This window comes from Oryctolagus cuniculus, chromosome 2, assembly GCF_051225735.1.
Source record: "Oryctolagus cuniculus isolate XC-2025 breed Fujian yellow rabbit chromosome 2, ASM5122573v1, whole genome shotgun sequence".
In the NCBI taxonomy this organism is placed as follows: Eukaryota; Metazoa; Chordata; class Mammalia; order Lagomorpha; family Leporidae; genus Oryctolagus; species Oryctolagus cuniculus.
In genome coordinates this window covers 93148824-93165274 of record NC_142868.1, presented here as the reverse complement: position 1 = coordinate 93165274, position 16451 = coordinate 93148824, and positions in this window count along the sequence as shown.

The following is a 16451-nucleotide window of genomic DNA, read 5'->3' as shown; positions in this document are numbered from 1 at the left end:
CCCTTTCCATAGGAGGCTTCTTTTTAGCATTGATTATGGGGTCATATTGTGTCCCTCCCCCCCAAAAAAAATGATACATAGATGCCCTGGCCCCCAGAACCTATCCCTGCTGCCCTCTCTGGAAACGAGGGCTTAGCAATTGTCACCAAGTTGAGACTGGGTCACACTGAGAAGCCAACAGGAGGTATTGGAGGGAGGCAGCTGCAAACCAAGGAATTCCAGAGACGTCTAGCAGCAGCCAGAAGCTGAAAAGGTGGATGTTCCTTGGGGCCTGCAGAAAGAACAATCAGACATCTGATTGTTTTATGTCACCCAATCTGTGGTCATTTGTACAAAAGCCCCAGGAAACCAGGGCAGAATTCATTCAAGAGCTTCTCCCAATCAATTCTCTATCCCATAATTCTATTTTAATGTATCCATAGTGTTTAGTTCCTGAAGTAATTTTTATATCCCTTTGTACAGGAGTCTTCAAAATGCTCCTGGGGCCGGCGCCGCGGCTCACTAGGCTAATCCTCCGCCTTGGGCGCCGGCACCCCGGGTTCTAGTCCCAGTCGGGGCGCCAGATTCTGTCCCGGTTGCCCCTCTTCCAGGCCAGCTCTCTGCTGTGGCCAGGGAGTGCAGTGGAGGATGGCCCAAGTGCTTGGGCCCTGCACCCCATGGGAGACCAGGAGAAGCACCTGGCTCCTGCCATTGGATCATCGCGGCCGGCCGCGGCGGCCATTGGAGGGTGAACCAACGGCAAAAGGAAGACCTTTCTCTCAGTCTCTCTCTCACTGTCCACTCTGCCTGTCAAAAAAAAAAAAAAAGTTCCTGGAAAATGTACATTCTTTTATTTCCATTTTTCTATGAAATTTTTGGGATATCCTCATATATAATAAATATATGCATTTATAATATGTGTACTTATATATAATGTTTATATCTATCTATCTATATAATGTATATATTTGAAAACACAAGTTACCTATCTAGTTCACCCAACAGCTAGGAAGAATTAATGCTATATAAATATCTGTTGAATGAATACATAAACTCAGATAATCTCTGAACAAAGCCCTTTGTCATAAATATTGTTTATAAATATAATTCTGTCAGCAGTGACTCCAGCCCATTTGTTTCGTGTCCCAGATGTATGGAGAGTTATAAAAATGTCATTTGTGCCAGGTGAGGAATGCATGTTCCAGTATGATTTGGTAGTGAGGATCTAGATTTGGAACAATAACAGTAGCTGGCCAATCTGAAAAGGGTAGAGAAAGCCAGTTAAATCCATGTAACGTAGCAGGTGGAAAGATCCCGGTAACCTACTTTTAGCTGCCCTCATCGGTTTGAAAAAGAAACAACCCCCCAAATGGTGATTTTTTTTCCCTACATCTTGAAAATACCCTGAGTTTTGAATCCAAATTTAGATTCTGCTAAACTGGGTATGATAGTTGCTGTATAATTCCTCTCGTCATCTGCTGAGTTAGCTCTGAGCTGATATTACATTGTTTGCTAAATAGAAAGGCTTTTCAGTGGGTTCCACTTCAGAGATCAGGTCCCAGTACAGAAAATTCAAGTTTTTCCAGTGAGCAAAGCTCAGGCTTCAAGAAACAAACCTTCCAATATCTTTCAATATGTACTGCGTAATTGCAGACAAGTAATTCTGGTTGTTTGAGTATAACTTATCATTATTTTTCTTATCATTTCTTTTAAAAATTACATTTTTAAAAATCATTTCTCTAAAAATTTTCTTTTAAAAATTATGCCGGGGTTGTGGCATAACCAGTAAAGCTGCTGTACCATATGGGCTTAGGTTCAAATCCCGGCTGCTCCTCTTCTAATCCACCTCCTTGCTAATGTGCCTGGGAAAGCAGTGGAAGATGGCCCAAGTACTTGGGCCCCTGCACCCACTTCAGAGACTGGAAGAAGCTCCTGGCTCCTGGCTTCAGCTTGGCCCAGTGCTGGCCATTGAACCAGTGGATAGAGGATCTCTCTATTTATAACTTTGACTTTTAAAATAAATAAATAAATCTTTACAAAAAATAAAAATAAATATAAATTATAAACGTAATAAAAGTTTCTAAGATAATTTAGTAAGCACAAAAGAATAATGCTAAAAACATAAATTGGTCATGAGGGGCTGGCGCTGTGGCATAGCGGGTTAATACCCTGGCCTGAAGCGCCGGCATCCCATATGGGCACCGATTCGAGAATAGGCTGCTCCACTTCCAATCCAGCTCTCTGCTATGGCCTGGGGAAGCAGTAGAAGATGGCCCAGGTCTTTGGGTCCCTGCACCCACATGGGAGATCCAGAAGAAGCTCCTGGCTCCTGGCTTCAGATTGGCTCAGCTCCAGCCATCGTGACCAATTGGGGAGTGAACCATCCGACGGAAGACCTCTCTCTCTCTGCCTCTCCTCTTTCTGTGTAACTCTTTCAAATAAATAAATCTTTAGAAAAAAAATTGGTCACAGGACTACTAGCCTAAAATGAGAACTGTTAAGGATATTGGTGTATTTTCTTTCACTTTGTTCTGTGTGTATATACTCATGAAAATACATATACATAAATGTGAATCTATTTATCAAAAATTAAGCGCTTAGGATATACAACAGACAATTCTTGTATCACGCCCTCTTGGTGGCTATGCAAATATTGCTTTCTTTTACTCACATTCTGTGTGAATTTTTTATGTGATTGTGACTTCAAATGTTTGTCCTATGCTTAACTGCATGAACACACTTAACATGTACTCTGTGGTTGGATATCTAGGCCATTACTGTTTTATAAATGGCATTTCTGTAAATTGTCATCCATAAATCTGAAGAACCTTAAAAATCAAACCAAGATGGAGTGACTTAAGCTAACACTATTAAAAACAAGAAGTCACCTTTGCCCCAAATAAAATTAAAGTTTAAAAATTATAGCCCTAAACTTTTTCCCCCAAAGCTAAAATTAGGTGCAGCTATAAAATAAGGGACCCTATGCTTAGCTAGCTGCGACACTTGTGCCTGGCTGTGCTAAGACCTAACCCAGTTTGTATGCCTCCTAATACTCAGATAACGGTGTGGGAAGCGGGACACTGCTCTCCCTCCAGGGGAACGAGGGGAGCGAGACGTCGTCCCCCTCAGGGTGAACAAGATGGCGCTGGCAGGGGAAGGAACTGCTGAAGAAGTAAACAACAAAATGGCGACGAGGTGCATGCCTCCCATGTGATCCCGTAGCTGATTGGATAGAAGACGCATGCCCTTCACATGATCAGCTCACGGATTGGACTGCTGTGTGCATGCCTCCCATGTGATCCCATAGCTGATTGGATAGAAGACGCATGCCTTTCACATGATCAGCTCATGGATTGGACTGCTGTGTGCATGGACACTATAGTGCTTCTGATTGGTCAATGCGGGTATATAAACCGTGTGGCTCTGTGCTGGGGGTGCTCTCTGGACTCCCGAGTTCAGGAGGCCCGTCTGTGCAGACGCCGAATAAATCCTCTTGCTTTTGCATCAGCCGGTCTGGACTCTGAGTCTTTGGGGTTTGCCTCTCGATGTGTTAGCATCCTCACTCAGAGGGTCTAACAAATCTTTGCTTCCATCTGATTATTTCCCCAAGGAAAAACTCATATGGAAAGACACTTCAAAAACTTCAGGGGGCGGCGCCGTGGCTCAATAGGCTAATCCTCCACCTAGCGGCGCCGGCACACTGGGTTCTTGTCCTGGTTGCCCCTCTTCCAGGCCAGCTCTCTGCTGTGGCCAGGGAGTGCAGTGGAGGATGGCCCAGGTGCTTGGGCCCTGCACCCCATGGGAGACCAGGAAAAGCAACTGGCTCCTGGCTCCTGCCATCGGATCAGCGCGGTGTGCCGGCCGCAGGGCGCCGGCCATGGTGGCCATTGGAGGGTGAACCAACAGCAAAGGAAGACCTTTTTCTCTGTCTCTCTCTCACTATCCACACTGCCTGTCAAAAAAAAAAAAAAAAAAAATTCAGGGAAAAGTGGATTTAATATCATATTTCAAGACTTACTGGTTACGGTAACCAAAACATAAATACAGACACATGGAACACTGGAAGAGAAGAGACTCCACCAATTTATAGTCAACTGATCGTTCACACAGACACCAAAAATGTAGACGGCAGACAGGACAGCCTGGTCAATAAAGGGTGCTGGGGAAACTACATCCTCTCGTGTGCAGGACACTGAAGCCCGGACACTCCTCGCCCACTTCTCACCTTATACAACAATCACCTCAGTGTGGATCAAGATCCAAATGTGAGACCTGAAGCTACGAAACTGCTAGAAGAAAACACAGGGGACACCTTTCAAGACATCAGTAAAGGCAATGGCTTTTTGGATAAGACCCAAGAAAGATGGGATTGTAGCAAAGTAAGAGGTTTCTGCACAGCAATGGAAACAAGAGTGTGAGGACTGTTAGGACACATCCTACAGAATGGGAGACAACATTTGCAAATTAATCATCTGACAAAGGTTTAATATTCAGAATATAAGAGAAATTTTAAAAAACTCAACAACAGTGAAACAAACAATCCTGGTTTTTAAAATAGGGGAATAAAAGAAGTATACATGGGCAACATGAACTTGAAAGATGACTCAGCAAAACTAGCTATCAGGAAAATGCAAATCAAAACCACAGTGAGCTGTCAGAAAGAAATGCTGATGAGTATGTGGAAGAAAGGAAACCCTTTTGTACTGTTGGTGGGAATGCAAATTAGTACAGCCATTGTGCAGAACAGTTTGGAGAGTCCTAAAAAAATGAAGAAATAAGACTAGGTTTCCCATTTGACCCAATTCTTCTCTTCTGGGAATATATAGTCAGAGACATTGAGAGCAGTGTAATAAAGAGATAACACCTTCCTAGGTCCACTGCAGTGCTCATCCCCGTATGTCAAATACGGAATCTAGTTCCCTTGATCTCCAGCAATAGGTGAGTGGCTAAAGGAAATACGACTTACATACTCGCTAGGCTAATATCCAGCTCTAAAGCAAAGAATATAATCCTGACGTTTGTGACTAATTGGATGTAACTGGATCATTATATCGCATGAAGTAAGTCAGACACAAAGGACGAATGCTCCCTGTTATGGGGACATTAACCAGCGGTCGGAGCTGACGACAGACTGGACACAGGATGGGAGAGGTGCAGAGTGAGCTTGGATGGTGGGCGCCACAACACAGTCAGCTGGAAGCACGCGGTCCTGCTGGTCCTCGGCACACTGGGTGACCCTGGTTCACGGTAGTCTGTTATGCACCCTGTGGAGCCGGGAGGACAGGACTGCTGCGAGGCTGCAGTCACAAGGTGAGAGCAGCGAGGTGGAAAGCCCGGATGCCTGGCTTGACTGGTTTATGCTGTGTGTCCGTGTCACAACGTTGCCCTGTGGCTCGTAAAAACGTACAGGAATCCGATGTTAGTCAGCATGTTACATAATAAAGTAATCTATTTAAAAAAACCAAGGAAGAATGGATGTAATGGATGAGTTTATTTTGCTGCAAAAATTTTGAAATTCATGCCTGATTTTTCACAGTTTCTTTGAAGACTCCTTGTAGGTGACTTGTAGGGTAAAAGTGTACGAATGATTTTATGGCTTTGTATCAGTTCATCCCTGCTTCAGGAAGTGTACTTAATTCCCTCTACACTCACAACATATATCTGGCAACTAATTTATAGCTAAGTAAAAATGACATTTCATTGCTTTAGTGATCTATGTTAATTCTAAGAAAGCCAGTCTTTATTTTATGAATTCTTTGTATTCTTTTTCTATATATTCCTTATATACAAGGAGTTTTCAAAAATTTCATGAAAAATACACATTATTAAGAAACTATATATGGATTTAAAGATTTTGTTGCAAAATAATCCTCTTTTTAATTCCATTTTATGAGCTTTCTTTTTTATTAAAGATTTATTTATTTTTATTTGATAGTTAGAGGTACACAGAGAGAGAAGGAGAGGCAGAGAGAGAGAGAGGTCTTCCATCCGCTGGTTCACTCCCTAAATGACTGCAATGGCCGGAGCTGCGCTGATCCGAAGCCAGGAACTTCTTTCAGGTCTCCCACGAGGGTGCAGATTGGCTCAACTCCAGCCATTGTGGCCAATTGGGAAGTAAACCAGCGGATGGAAGACCTCTCTCTCTCTCTGCCTCTCCTCTCTCTGTGTAACTCTGACTTTCAAATAAATAAATCAATCTTTAAAAAATAAAAAAAAAAAAACTTGAGCCAGTGACAAGCATTTTGCAAATAGTTTTCTTATTGTATTGTCTCATGATTTCATTTTTGATATGTTCTTTGGGTTTTTTAAGTCTACGAACAAATGTCTCAATCGTTTTTGATCATGGGCTCTCCAATTTGAGTGTTGGCAACAATGTCTTCACTGCAAAATGATTCAGAAGTTTCTACCAAACACCTTCTATACAGCATACTGCATAGCATTCCACAGACATGCTACATACTACACACTACATTATACTGCATAGCATTCTACAAACATGCTACACACTACATACTACACACTACATTATACTGCATAGAATTCCAAAAACATGCTACATACTACATTTCACATATTACATACTACATTATACTGCATAGTATTCTACAAACATACTACATACTACATGCTACATTATACTACATAGCATTCTACAAACATACTACATACTGCATTCTACACACTACATACTACATACTATATTCTATGGCACCCACTGGTCTAGGTGCTGGCACTGTAAAAAGGTTTGGGACAAAATTCCTGCCCTTGCTGGATTTACCATCTAGCGACAGGAGATTCACAATAATCCATCTAAAGGGATAGCTAACTAACCAACTAACTAAAAGATTGCACAAATAAGTTACTTTCGGGTAGTGACAAGTTCATGAGCAAACTAGAGTAAGGCCATTGAAAACAGATCATCCTTACACGTGAGGGGCAGGTTGGGAGGTACCGTCAAGGTAAGATTTCAGGAGCCCTCCAGGAGAAAGAGACTTCTGGAAGGAAAGGTGACCTACAAACACCACGGACATGTTCACACAGCTTGACCCTGTGGTTCCTGCTGGAAACGGCACCGAGTGATAAGAAAGGGTCTTATTCATCTGCCTGGCTCGCTGCAAGTTGAGAAACTGGTGACGACTCTCCAGACTTTCAAAGGCGAGCAGGCCTGCTCTGTCTCCCGACTGCAAGAAGGCCAGGCTGCCTGCAGCAGGGTGAGTGTTGCAGGTGGTGACGTCACACAGATAAGAGACCCAGGCCCCCTGGCTCTTACAGATCATGATGAGGAGTCTGGATTTCACACTTCAAAAAAAAAATCTTTTGGAGGGTGTTAACTGGCTCTTATTGTCATCTAGTGATTGACTACGGTGTATTTGTCAAGGGCTGTATTTGTGGACTCTGTGTTGTGGTTTCATTTATTAGAGTTAAATTTCTAGTTGTGTGAAATTCTCCTGTTTATTGTAGTCAACTTTTACTCTTTTAGGAGAAGATGGAATTCTCAACTTTCCTCTCCTGCGTTGTTTCTTTTCCTGGGCCAACGTCTCCATTTTCACTATTTTAACTACTGCAGTTTGAAAATGTTTCAGTTCTACCTTCACTGCTCCTCATTTCCAGAAATTATGACTCAACAGCTCTCTCTCTCAAATGTGCATTAGAGCATCTCCCCACATCTCTGCTGTTGGAATACATACATGCACATGAACACACACACACACACACACACGCACACACACGCCTGGGAGGTGTTCTGGTTTCTTAAAATTTATTTATTTATTTAGAAAGCAGAGTTACAGAGAAGAGCGAGACACAGAAAGAGGAGTCTTCACCCAAAGGTTCGCTCTCCAAGGCTGAGCCAGGCTGAAGCCCGCAGCTTGGAAACTCCATCCGGGTCTCCCACATGCGTGTCAGTGGGCCACGCACTTGGGCCGTCTTCCACTGCATTCCCAGGAGTATCAGCAGGGAGCTGGATGGGAAGTGGAGCAGCTGAGACTCGGGACGAAATCCAGCGCTCACATGGATGCCGAAGCAGCAAGTCATGGCTTACCTGCTGCACCACAATGCCGGCCCCTAATCTGAAAACTTATGAACAAACCAAGTTAGCTGTTCCCACGCACATGCCCACTGTACACTGGTGATATAAGCACATACGATCAATTAAACTGTTCCCGCATCCCAATTCATATGTTCAAAAGCTATAGCCCGTACTCCCTCAAAAGATCAACTTTGTTGGAAGCAGAGTAACTGCATATGCAAAAAAAGCCCTTGCTTATGTAAACAAGATGGAGTTCCTCTGGGTAGGACGTACTGTTAGCCAACTGACTGGCACAGTTATACAAAGGAGGAATTTGGGAGCCAGCATTTGGCATGGCCGTGAGCAAGTCAGCTGGGACACCCGCATTCTGTATCAGAGTGCCTGAGTTGGAGTCCTGGTTCTGCTTTCAAGTCCAACTTCCTGCCACTCTGCAACCTGGGAGGCAAGCAGCTGAGGCCTCAAGCAGATAGGTCCCTGCCATCCACGTGGGAGCCCTGGAGTTCCTGCCACCTGCCACCAGCCTGGCCCCATTTTGGCTGTTGTGGGTGTTCAAGGAATGAGCCCTGTGTGTCTCTATCTTTCTAATAAATATTTTGAAGAGAGGAATCTGGACACGGACATACATAGGGAAAGTGAAATGAGGAGAAGCAGAGAGAAGACGGCCATGTCCAAGCCAGGGAGAGAGGCGCGGGACATGCCCTTCCTCACAGCCCTTAGGTGGAACCAACCCTGCCAGTACCTCAACCTTGGTCTTCCAGCCTCCAGAGCTATGGGACAATCAGCTGCTCACACACAAAATACCAAGGTAGTGATGCCGGTTGAGGCAGTCCTCGTGAGCTCACAGGAGAGTAATTGAAATAGGAACTCCTGCTTCCTGCAGAAGATTTTCAATCTTTGCTCCTTTTCATCCAGGCATAGGATGCTTCTGCTAGTATAACGACAGCAAAGCATTCTGTCTGTGGGCTTTTCCTCAATCTTATTAGGGTTGCTTCCCTTACACAAAATCCACACATCTGGCTTAGGCTGAAGATGTGGGTGCTGTGGGATGAAATCCTTATATTGGTTAGTCGAGTGAGTTTATGCAGGGTTCTTAAATGCTTTTAAAGTTTTAATGAAGAGCCTTGTAGTCACAGCCCTGATTCTTTTTTACATTGAGGTTAGTTCTTTGTCATCTAGAGAAATAAGAAGTCATTTATTTTCAAGTCTATAAAGGAACAAATCCTTAATATTTCTTCCAAATTCTGCTTAAAGACAGATGTGCTATTTTTTAGTTCAGCTTGTTTTTCTCTATTGAACCCTTACCATATGTAGCTAAAATAAATTAATTGGCATTTTTAAATTTCTGAGATCTCCTTAGCAAACACGTCAACTTCACTTTATGTATATTTTCCCTTTCTTTTTTTTTTTTAAAGATTTCTTTTTATGTGAAAAGTAGAGCAACAGAGAGGTAGAAAGATAGAGACAGAAAGAAAGAGAGGTCGTCCATCTGCTGGTTCACTCCCCAAATGACCACTAAGACCAGAGCTGAGCCAATCTGAAGCCAGGATGTTCTTCCGGGTCTTCCACACGGGTGCAGGGGCCCAAGGACTTGGGCCATCCTCCACTGCTTTCCCAGGCCACAGCAGAGAGCTGGATTGGAAGAAGAGCAGCTGGAACATGAACCAGCGCCCATATGGGATGCCAGCATTGCAGGCAGAGACTTAGCCCACTACGCCACAGCGCTGGCCCCAGACCATAGTTTTGACAAATTTTCAACTATATAGCATACATTTCTTTTTATTCATTGTTAAATGATAATGTCCTCACTGTCCCTTAAGGCTACAATCATCAAGTTCATTCTAGTTTTTGCCCACCACACAGTCCCAAAGAGAATAGCACCTGTTTCAGTTTGACATTATGGTAGTGCCATAATTCCATACAGCAACTTAGATACCAGACAGGACAATTTAGGTGTGAGATCAAGCAAGCACAATGGCTCAGAAGGGTATGGAGTGTCAGATTTACTGCGGGAACGACACCACACTTATCTGTGAGATTTTGCGGTGGGTTAAGCCTCTACCTGCAGCACAGGCATCCCAAAATGGACTTTGGTTTGAGTCCAGGCTGCTCCACTTCCAATCCAGCTACCTGCAGATGACCTGGGAAAGCAGTGGAAGATGGCCCAGGTGCTTGGGCCCCTGCACCTGCGTGGGAGACCTGGAAGAAGCTCCTGGCTTCTTCCACGTGGGTGCAGGAGCCCAAGGACTTTGGTCATCTTCTACTGCTTTCCCAGGCCATAGCAGAGAGCTGGATGGGAAGAGGAGCAGCCAGGATTAGAACCGGCACCCATATGGGATGCTGGCGCTTCAGTCCAGGGCGTTAACCCGCTGCAACACAGCGCCGGGCCCCCTGACATTTAATATTTGTAAATGTCTTCAGTCAGTGTTCCCAGCTTCACTGATGCTTCCCTTTCATTATTGCTTTTTTTTTTTTCAAAATTTTGATAGTAATTTTAATAATTTTTTTGAAGATCACTTTTTTAAAAGAAGATTGATTGCTTTAAAAGATAAAGTTACAGAGAGAAAGGGAGTTCTTCCATCTGTTGATTCACTCCCCAAAGGCCCCCAGTCATGGGTTGTGCCAGGTTGAAGCCAGGAGCTAGGAACTTCATACGGATCTCTCACGTGAATGCAGGGGCCCAAGCACTTGGGCATCTTCCTCTGCTTTCCCAGGTGCTTTAGCAGGGAGCTGGATGGGAAGTGGAGCAGCGGGGACTCAGACTGTAGCTCCTACAGGATTCCGGCATCTCAGCAGCTACCGAACCTGCTGTGCCACAACGCAGGCCCTGGTCTTCATAATCTAATATTTAATATTTAATCTAATATTTAATATTTGTAGGTCATCTCTGACAATTTCTGGAAGTGGGTTGAATGTGAATGTCACGTGTCATTGTGATGGTTTTACAGTTGCTTCAAAGGTTTTTAATTTCTTCCTCTTTCTGTCTTTGTCTTCTGTTTCCTTTGGCTTGCTTTCTATCTCCTTGTTTGTTTTGGTTTCATTTTTCTTTTCCATGTTGTGCCTAAAGCTGAGTTCTTAGAAATGTGGAGGAGATGCTGGGTTAAATGTAGGGGCTGACGCTATGGTGTAGTGGGTAAAGCTACCGCCTGCAATGCTGGCATCCCATATGGGCAATGGTTCAAGACCTGGCTGCTTCTCTTCCAATCCAGCTCTCTGTTATGGCCTGGGAAAGCAGTAGAGGATGGCCCAAGTCCTTGGGCCCTTGCACCTGTGTGGGAGACCCAGAAGAAGCTCCTGGCTCCTGGCTCCTGGCTCCTGGCTTTGGATCGGCTCAGCTTCGGATGTTGTGGCCAATTGGAAGTGAACCAGCAGATAGAAGACCTCTCTCTCTCTCTGCCTCTCCTCCTCTCTCTGTGTAACTCTTCCTTCAAATAAATAAATAAATCTTTTTTAAAATATAAAATAAATTTAGAGGCTATTATGTGATCTTCTTGGGGAGCAAGATCTGAAACCTCACTTTTATGCAAGAGAATCTTGCATCCAGTGAGATAAGGCAGCTAAAATCCCCAGCAGAATGATTTCCCTCGGGCACACCAGAGGCCAGAGGCTTCCCTTTTGCCAACCAATCTGGAGCCTTTTCTTTCATGTACAAGTGTGAATTAATATTATTAGGCAAAAGCAGGAGGAAAACAGTATGATGAAATTTAGATTCTCACTGGGAATTAATAGTCTGATTCTTCCCAAAAATTCAGTGTCATCTCTTGAGTTTCCATTAGTGCAGTACACAACAAGGTGAATTGTCATGGCTTTAAGTAAGTTACAGAGTTTTCTCAATCTTGGAATGAAGTCGAAACTTCAGACATTTTTCCAAGTGTTCACAAGGCCACACAAAAGAACTCCCAACTGAAGCCCCAGAAAACCGTAACTGTGAAGCCACTCACAAGGTCTTGATTTGTGTTTTTGAGAAACAATCACCTTGCCTAGAATCTTTTTGCACAAGGCACAGAAACGAAATGCCGAGGTCACACACCCTCAAACACGCGACACCACACACATGCACAAACGCACACTCTGTCTCGTGCCCACGGGCAAACAGTTCTGCTTACAGGCATCTGAGGTTATCAGGACAAGAAGCAAAACAGGAAGGGAGTCAGGAAAAAGCACACCCCTCTGTCTCTCTCTCTGTCTTTCTGTTCTACCAGCAGTACCCCACTGCACGCTATCAGAAGTCACTCAGTTCCTAACTACAAGGCAGCTCCGCCTAGAGAGTGATTGGAAAACTGAAGTCGTTCAAAACCATGCAGACTCTAAGACCCTGTAAAGGAGAACAAGTGGCAAACCCTCAGTTCTTCTTGTGATTCAAACAAGGGTTATTAGAACATGCCTCTCTTCTCTCCTCAGCTCTCTTTTTATAGCAGAGGATAATGATGTCTTGATTTCCAGCAACACAGGGAATTAGACTGTGTAGCCGTGAGATCAAGGGCAGTGACATCTGTTTTGACTGCGGAAATGGCCATGGCTGACTGGGACAGAATGTTTCCAGCGAACAGACTTGCAAAAAGGACGTTTGTTTACAGCATGAAACGCAAAAGCAGGATGTCTGTTGGTTAAACCTCGTTTGAGTGCGTGCATGTCAGGCAACAGAGTTTTCAGCACTGGTATGTACATTTCTGCAAACGACCTCAAACGGCTGCAGTAGCTAAGAACAAATGCTTAGCTAGTAGGTAAATTCACGAATACAGAATCTGTGAATCACGAGGATCGACTTTGTTGCATCAGCAGGCACATTGAGACCCCTGCAATCGAATCCAATCGACTGCTCTACAGTTCATCATTGCACCTGCTAAGCATCAACACAGGTGCAGGAGGGACCTAAGGCAGTTGGTCCTAGCTGGCTTCCTGCATGTGTGTGATGGGTGAGTGGCGTGGCCACTTGACCCTGCAATGTGCACTCTGAAGAAAATACCTATGCCTTTTAAGAGCTAATGGCATAAATGAGTAAGAGCAAATGATGACTTGACAGGTAAAAACAGAATTAAGTCTTTGGGGGAAAGTTGTACCCAGTAATATATTACAGATGTTCTGAGAGTCCTTGGGTTGGGCTGGTGCAAAGCATCAGGTTCCATTTCTTTCCTTTTTTTAAAATTTATTTGAAAGAACTAGAGAAAGACAGAGAGAGAGAGAGAGAGAGAGAGGAGATATTTCTTCTGCTTTTGTACTCCCCAATTGATTGCAATTTCCAGAGCTGGTCCAAGCTGAAGCCAAGAGCCTAGAACTCCATCCATGTCTCCCATGTGGATGGCAGAGGCCCGAGTACTTGGGTCATTCTTTGCTGCCTTACCAGGCACATAAGCAGGAAGCTGAATCAGAAGTGGAGCAACTGGGGCTTGAACCAGGGCTCAGACCAGGGCTCATATGGGATGCCAGCATTGCAGGTGGCTGCTTAACCTGCTGTGCCACAATGTTGGCTCCTATTTTGCTGAAAGAAAAATAATTGTTGTTTAACTGGAAGAAATGACGTGGAAACTAAATCTTCCTTTTGGAAATAGCTTCAAAATCCAACAAAATGGAGCTACCTCTAGATTAAGAGATGGAAGAGTCTCGTAACTTTGACTGCAGAACTATTTTCAAATAGTTTCAATAATTTGTATAGAATTAATGAAAATCCTAAGAAATGCAGTAGAAAAAAAATGAATAGAAGACAACATACAAATAGAACCATTCTGTAATATGGATATCTTTAACTTATTTAATGCCAAAAGGATTACATTGTTTTGAGGATTGTTAAAAGTGCATGTAAATGAATAATTATGGCAAAAATTAACAATGCAAAGTAATAATGAACTTCAAGTCAAGATGGCTATTATCATTTATTATTTTATTTTTGCTTAAAGACTCATTTACTCATATGAAAGACAGTGACTGAGAGAGAGAGGGAAACAGAGAGAGAGCTCTTCCACCCACTTGTTCACTCCCCAGATGGCTGGGATGCCCCAGGACGGAGCCAGACTGAAGCCAGCAACCTGGACTCTCCAGCTGAGTCTCCCACGCGAGTGGCAGGGGCCCAAGCACTCAGCCATCTTGGGATGCTTTCCCAGGCACGTTAGTAGGGAGCTGGATCGAATGTAGAGCAGCTGGGACACAATCCAGTGCTTACATGGTGTGCCGTTGTCACAGGCGGTGGCTTCACCACGCACCACAATGCAGGCCTCCACTAATATTATGTTGACTCCCGCTGTTAATGAATCAGCAATTCAGGGAAACTGAGGACTTTTTAGACCACTTTGTGTGGCCTGGCTTCTGATTAGTGAAGGAACAGCAGTGGCCGCTTCTCTGTGGCAGAGGCTGCCACCTTTTCAACAAGGCCACTCCTAACAGCAAGCTCTCCCAACAAAAGCCTATATCCAGAAAATATCGGCAACTTAAAAACTCAACAACAACAACAAAAGCCAATCAATGCCTTTAAGAAATGGGCAAAGGACTTTAATAACATGCAGTTGTCAAAAGAAAAAATACAAATGGCTAAGAAATATATGAAAAAAGTGCTCAACATCACTAGCCGTCATGGAATACAAATCAAAACCACAAATGAGATATCACCTCATCTTTCTCACAATGGCTAAAATCTAAAAGATAGAGAGTCACAAATGTTGGCAAAGATGCAAAGAAAGGGGAACATTTATATGCTGTCCATGGGAACGTAAATTAGCACAGCAACTGTGGAAAAGTGTGGAGATTTCTTTAAAAACTAGAAATAGACTTGACATATGACCCAGCAATCCCACTACTGGGTACCTACTCAAAAGACTTGAACATAATGTATCGAAGAGATACCTGCACCACCATGTTCATAGCAGCACTGTTCACAATAGCCAAAATTTGGAACCAAACAAGGTGTCCATTATCAGATGAATGAGTAAGGAATATGTGGTCTATATACACAATGGAATAGTATCCAGCCATAAAAAAGAATGAAATTCTACCTTTGAATCAACACGGATGCAACTGGAGGACATTGTGTTGACTAAAACAAGCTAGACACAAAAAGACAAATACCGTATGTTCTCCCTTATAACATAAAGAGAAAATAAAGAGAACAAAAGAAAAGAATCAAAAACAAAGAAAAACAAGAGAAAGGGAGGCCTGTGTATATCATTATTGCTGCAAGTGTAGCTTTGTAAAATTTTGTTCTATACTCTTGTCAGTGGTTAAGTGGTTAAGAATGTAATGGGGCCAGCACTGTGGTTTGGTGGGTTAAGCCTCTGCCTGCGGTGCCAGCATCCGATACGGCCATCTGCCTGTGTCCTGGCTGCTCCTCTTCTGATCCAGCTCTCTGCTGCGGCCTGGGAAGGCAGTAGAAGATGGCCCAACTGCTTGGGCCCCTGTACTCACGTGGGAGACCCAGAAGCAGCTCCTGGCTCCTGGCTTCGGATCAGTGCCTCTCTGACTGTTTCGGCCATCTGGGGAATGAACAAGGGGATGGAAGAGCTCTCTCTCTCTCTTTCTCTGCCTCTGCACCTCTGTAACTCTGCCTTTCAAATGAATAAGTAAATCTTTAAAAAAAAGAATGTTATAATACTGTAATTTTAATGATCTATGCTTACTTTAAATTTGACTGTTTATGAGTGAAATGATCATTTTTCCATTCAATTATTACTTCTAGCCATTGTCTATTTTCCCACTAAACTGAGATCTTTTTGCTTTTTACTTGTTAATCTCCTTATTTGGTAAAGCCTTTTTACAGTAATATAAATCTAAAATACATTATCACAAACACTAAATAAGAAAAGAGGAAAAGGAAGAGGGAGAGGGCGGGAGGGAATGCAATTATATTCTTGGAATTACCTCTATGAACTACACTGAATCTGTTAAAAACAGATTTTTAAAAATTACCATCATGCCCTCCAAAACGTGGCCGTGTGTCAACGTTCTGGTGAATTAGACATAAGCAGAAGTCGCTGAGCGAGTTCCCAAGTAGCTTTTTAAAGGGAACTAACACCACTGACATGCGGTTTTTCTTCCCTTTACTCCTTCATAAGGGCTCTTGAGGTCACCATGAGTCCTTGGCCATATCACCCTGAGCTCACCCGACCTCGTCTGACCTCGGCAACTGAGCAGGGTCATTCTGGCTAGTCCTCGGACAGGAAGTCATCATGAGACCCTCACAACACAGGAGCACAAAGCCGAAACTGTGAAGCCCCCATGCCGCCACTGGCTTGCCTTCCCCCGCGAGGAAGGCTGTTGACGTTCCTGGGTTGGAGGGGTCTGTTACCAGCAGGCACACGGAACTCCTAGCTGCCAGACCCAGGGTGGAACCCGCGACAGGACTTCAGGGCTGTGTGCCGTCTCCCCGGTGTGGGAAGCACTAGAGACTTTCCGCCTTGCCTAGGAAATGACTGTGAAAGATTAGGACCCTAGTTAAGACAGATTAAGACAGATTAGGACC